The sequence below is a fragment of the Octodon degus genome, unplaced genomic scaffold (genome assembly GCF_000260255.1).
Source record: "Octodon degus isolate 3935 unplaced genomic scaffold, OctDeg1.0 scaffold00052, whole genome shotgun sequence".
Lineage (NCBI taxonomy): Eukaryota > Metazoa > Chordata > Mammalia > Rodentia > Octodontidae > Octodon > Octodon degus.
The window spans coordinates 1,231,531-1,237,692 of NW_004524628.1; the positions used below are offsets into that span (position 1 = coordinate 1,231,531).

A 6,162-nucleotide genomic window follows, 5' to 3' on the forward strand; every position below is an offset into this window, starting at 1 on the left:
ACGTGTCTGAGGGCTGGTGAGATGGCTCAGTGGTCTAAAGCACCTACTTGGAACAAGCTAAGCTATGCAAAGCACAGGGACCGCGGTTCAATCCCCAGCACCACATGCCAGCCAGCCCCGCCTCCTGGTGGGCTGAGCTGGCCACACACACACACACACACAAAATAAAGAAATAAATGTTTAAAAAAAATAAGCTTTGGGTAAACTGAGGCTCAAAGCAGTTAAAAGGTCTCTGTAAGGTTGTTAAACTTGCAGGGAAGATACAGTCAGTCGTGTTATTCCTAGATCTTTGCATTACATCTGTCTCAGGTACTCTTCTCTCATTGTTGGGACAAAATACACCCAACACACAGAATCAAGGAAGGAAAGGTTTATTTAGCTCTCAGTTAGTGGAGCTTTCAGTCTATACTTGGCTGGCTCCAAGGCAGAGTGGCACAAAACTGCAAAGAGCAAAGGGAGGAGCAGCAGCTGCAGTTTCTAGCCAGCCTTTCTCCCCTCCTTACATTTGTACGCCGATTATCTGCCCCAGGGTGGGTGCAACACTCACACACATAATCCCAGCACTGGATCATGAATTAATCACAAACTTTAGAAGCTGCCCCATGACTGCATGAGTCTTTGGGGAGACTAGACATAAACCATAATAATCTGATTACAAATTTGATGCTTGATATGGTTAATTTTTTCCATCAAAAATCAGTAATGGTAATTGAGGCATGACTACTATTTTATCTAACTCCTTGCTGATATTTTTCAGTGCCCTTCAATTCATAAGAGTCAGCCATGGCCCTGACACCCAGACACCAACATCATCCTTCCAAAAATACCTTTCCTATATTTTTCTTTCCAATACAGAAGACTGAACCCAAAGGCACTCTAGTATTAAGCTGCATACACGTTCCTTTTTAAGTTCTATTTCAAGAGGCTTGCTAAATTATACAGACTGACCTAAACTTGTATCCACCTGCCTCACCCTCCCACATAGCTGGGATTACAGTCATGTACCACCACCACGCCTGACTTCCATCTCTTTATCTGTAGATCTTCCCTTTCCAATATCATGACCACCTACCACATATAACTCTTGGTACTTAACATGTTTGCATCAGAATTGAAATGTGGAATGAACACCCATGTTTACAGAAGTGCAATTTGTCATAGCTGTATCCTGGAAAAACCCAAATGCCTATCAACTGAAGAATGGGTAAAGAAGATGTGGTATTTTTATATAATGGAGTATTGCTCAGCTATAAAACAGGATGAACTGGAGTCTTTTGTTGGTAAATGGATATAACTAGAGAACATACTCTTAAGTGAAATAAATCAGACCCTCAAGTGAAAACATTGTATTGTCTCCTTAGTGTGAGAATCTGGAAAGGAAAAACACAATCTGAAGGGCACAATAGATACTGGGAGGAGAGAATGAGCTTATTCAAAAGTTGAGGAGAAAGATGGGAGAGGGAGTAGGGGAAAGATATATCCATGTAAGTAAGCAGGATGGTTTAGACAACTGTACGGTGCGTTTCTGCTGGTCTATGGAAAGGAGCAGATAATACTTAATTTGCTTTGTCTCCTTTTTTCAATTGATTGTACTTTTTCTCTTCTTAATTTCTTATATATTTCTTTACTTCTTCCAATTTTACATGCATATATCAGGTAATATGAATAACTGGTTGGAAGACAACACTATGTATTACAACAAATACTGGAAAATTCACATTACTTTGTTAAGTGAAATTCTGTATCACTTGTGATTTTTTCTGTTTGAATTCTAATTTGTATTCTTTTTAGAAAAATTTTTAAAAATGAAATGAAAAACACACACCAGATTTAAAAGATGAGGAAGGCCATGTAAAATATCTCATTGTCCTCATGGCTCTCTCATTGCTAGGAAACCTTACTCAACACTCACACTATAAAGTGGCAGAGGCCGCCTTGGGCTCACAGTTCAGAGGTTTCTGCATTTGGCAGACTTAAAGACAAAAGCAACATTCCAGAAAGGCCTGGGTGAAGGAAAGCCACGCACACCAGGGTGGCCAGAGAGCAGATAGAGAAGACCTGGGAGACTGCACGCTCTTCTAGCCTCCTAGATCAAGCCCCCAACCATGCCTCTAACCAAGCCCTTCCCCCCAGTAGCAAGTTCCCTGTAGCACCCCCATAATTAAATCCCCTTCCAAATTCCTCACCTCTGAGCTTTTTGGAAACAGTCTTGACATACACCATGACACTTGTTGGTAACTTTTATGTTGATTGTATTCAAATGAGAACAATTTAAATATGTTGTTTTTTTAATTTGATGAGTGATTTTATTGTATAAAGAAACAATTAATTGAAGAAATACTTTTGCAGTATGTGAAAATATCAACCCTAGATTCTACTATTTCTTTTTCTTAAGAGAAAAAAATAAACAATGAAACCAATTTCAAAACAGGTTAGTAGGGTAATTACAATAGTTAATACATTGTACATTATTGTCTTCCTAGTAGATAACAGAGTACAAGAGATTAGTGTGACTAATTTGAAGATATCAGTATGCCATAGAATGACCATTGCTCATTTCCTATCATCTTGTTTTGAAATTCTATATCACTCCCAATGATTTTTTATTTTATTCTCTTTAAAATAAAAAATAGGGGCCGGGGAGATGGCTCAGTGGAATAAGCACTTCCCTGGCAAGTGCAAAGTCCTGAGTTCAATCCCCAGTTCTGCCAAAAAAAATAAATAAATAAATAAAATTAAAAATAATAATCATACATCATAGACCTAATTTTTTTTCTCCCAGAACATTTATTTGCTACATTTAAAGTACAAAATCAAATACACAGATCCAGATATATGAACTATATACACATTACTATATATTCATTATTTATAGTATTTAAACCCACCTAAGGGCTGGCCAAATAGCTCAGCAGATTAAAGCACCTGCAAGCAGGCTCAGGGACCAGGGGGCGATCAATCCCCAGGCCTGCTGTGCTGGTCCTGCCCCCGGGGCATGCTGAGAGGGCAATTGAGACTGGGCATGGTGGCATGTGCCTGTAATCCCAGCTCTTGGGAGGCTGTAAACAGGCAGATCAGTATGAGTGCGATCTAGCAGGAAGACCCTGGACACCCTGTGGACCCTTCCCTAAAATACGAAAGTAAATAAATAAATAAATAAACCCATCTATGCACTCCATCAGTACTATGAGTAGGGGCCTGCCCATTAGCTCAGGTGTTTAAGTGCCTGCTGAAACAAAGCATTCAGGCTCAGGATGCTGTGGTTCGATCCCCTCATCCCCAAGCCAAACGAGACCTGCCCTGAAAGTATCCTGAGTGGCTCAAATAATAATAATAATAATAATAATAATAATAATACTATGAGTAAAAAAGCAACCTATCTTTTAAAAAAGCTGGTTGTCAGTAACACTGTGAAGTTAAATTATTTTCGTTTTATGACTTGAAAGGATGGAAATAGGTATGTAATAGGAATAGAATTACCTAGCATAAATTCAATTTGTTCAAAGAGATACCTTAACACATTCTATAGGAATTACTAGATGTGCATGTCAATCAGTCTTTGGACAGATGAACACTAAAATAACTTGTTATAGGAACACACAAGATGAATTGCATTCCCAGAGTTGTGTTTGTTTTGATTGGTTTTAAATGTAAAGAAAAGATTTGACCTTTTCTAATAGCACAGCATTCCAAGATCATTTTCTACAAAATTACTGTCTGGAGAATATGTGTAGCTATAAAAATTCAAAATGGGTGATTAAAGGAGGTATCTGTCTTTTAACACTATATAGATTATTTCAACCAAAATGCAGAAGCACAGTTCTTTAGGAAAGGTGGGAACTATGAATTGCCAGATACAGAATATATGAGGTCACTGAACACAACAATATCCTGCTGACTATGAGAACTAAGCTATGGCAGCCTCTTTATTCCAGGATGCCATCTATCTTACATGCAGACCATAGGACACCAAGCCTCCAATGCCTAAGCATCCCCACTGCAGGACCAGAACTTCTTCAACGCCCGCACCCATAACTTGGAAAAATACATACAAACAAGTGTCGTTATCAGTTGGATTTCTATCAATGGTTTCACAGTAGCAGCACAAAGTGTGCTCAAGGTCGCATTTCTATAGGAAGGGTTACATATATACTATACATTTCAGTCTTGAAGTGTGAACCCTGAAACATTCAATTTTCAATAATCAGTGAACTTGCTGAGAATCTCATACCCTCAAATCCTAACTCAGCAGAGCGAAAGCCCTTCCTTGGAAGCCAAGCTCTGGCAATGGACTTCCTCTTGCTGCAGCTCTCCATGAATTGGGTGCCAGAGTTTCATGGTGATTCTTCCAGTGTTAAAGGCATAAACAGTATGTGTAGGAATGACTTCCCTGTGTTCCTGCAAAGATTCACAGAGGTCATCCATGTTCACTGGTGGCAGAGAGGTGGGCAGTGTGTCCCCAGAGCAAACCAGTAAGAGCGCAGCCTGCTGTTCAGTGTCATCCGGGAGTGGGTGAGAAGATGGATTCTGACCAGCACAGGGAGTAGAGAAGGCTGGAGGGTTTTCTATTAAATGGTTGTAAGCTCCCTCACTATTCTCCAGGTAAGGCTGTGGAGTTACATTACTACCAAAGGCATATGTACGGTGCACATCTCGTAATTGATAGGTTTTCCTTCTTGACACAACTGAGGTCAGTATGCCTTTCAGGTGGTTCTCCACCTGTAGACCGCAGCTGACATGGCTTCCTCAGTCACGTTGTCCAGCCCATGCTTGTACACAGTCACTGTCCTCCTTTCCTCCAGCTGCCCTCAGGTAGGGACCACCATCATGGGGGGGGGTCACAGCTTCATGTCATCATCATCGTGGGGTCCCTTGACCACAAACTGCTGAGCTCCAGAGAGGGATTCTGGGGCTGGAACCTAAGCGGGTGTAGGAACCAAAATGTGACACCAAGTGAGAGTAGCCAGGAGGCAGTCGTTGTAGGACTGGACGTTATCGTGCGTGAGAAGTCTATGAGGTGCCAGGTCACTCTTCCCTGCTGCTCTTCTGTTTTACTACAGCTTTAAATTAGCACAGCATTGCTTCACGATGTCCCCAGGGCCTCGCTCAGGTTCTTCTTGGCCACCTCCAGCTCACTCACAAAGATTGCCATTGTACCTCTTGGCCCAACGCTACAGACCTAATTTAATAAAAATTAAAAGATATCAAAAAAGATATAGGCACGATAATTTGTCTAAACAGTATTAGCACAAAACATTTTTTTTTTCAGGACACTAAAAGAAACTAGCTACATACTGGGGCAATCTGGGCAATCACGGTGGAAATCAGGGTGGAGCTTCTTTAAAAAACTATCCTAACCATCTTAACTGTCTTGTATACACACATTTTTTTAACCTTTTGTCCCCTTTCCCACAATGCAATTTGTCTTTTCTTTTGCACAGTTATTTCCCACACATAATATACATTGTACATTGCAGATCCTATTTTCTTGCACAATTTCTCCCACTAGTGAGACAGTATGATGTTTACACAAATGAGTTCGATCTATTTCACTTATTAGTCTGGTCTCAAGTTGCATCCATTTACCTATAAAGTCTCAAGTCCATCCTTTATGGATGAGGAGTGCTCCTTTCTATGAAAAATAACATCTTTTTATCTAATCCTCAGTTGATAGGTATTTGGGTTGTTTCCAAGAATTAGCTATGACAAATTGTGCTGCTGTAAACACAGGGTGCACATATATGGCTGTGATATGACACTTTTTATTTTTCTGGGAAGACATAGCTGGTCCAAATGTGACCTCTAAAGCATGTTTTTTAAAGACGCTCCACCCTGATTTCCACTGTGATTGCCCCAGTATGCACTCTCACCAGCAGTGGAGAAATGGTCCTTTATCCCCACAGCCCCTCCAGCACTTGCTACTGGTTGATTTTTTTAATGATAACCATTCTTTCTGGGATAATATGGAATATCAGTATTGTTTTAATTTGCATTTCTTGAATGACCAGTGGGATGATGAATATTTTTCATGCATTTATTTGCCATTTGCATTTCTTCATCTGCAAACTGTGTATTCATCTCAGATGCCCAGTTTTTGTTTTTGTTTTTTTCTTTTTTAAATTTTTATTTATGTGTGTGTGTGTGTGTGTGTGTGTGTGTGTG

At 40.1% G+C, this 6,162-nt stretch overlaps 1 pseudogene; it reads right to left on the minus strand.

The window, feature by feature from the left end:
* Nucleotides 1–4,245: 4,245 nt before the first annotated feature.
* Nucleotides 4,246–6,162, minus strand: part of LOC101575574 — a 7,152-nt pseudogene continuing 5,235 nt past the window's right edge.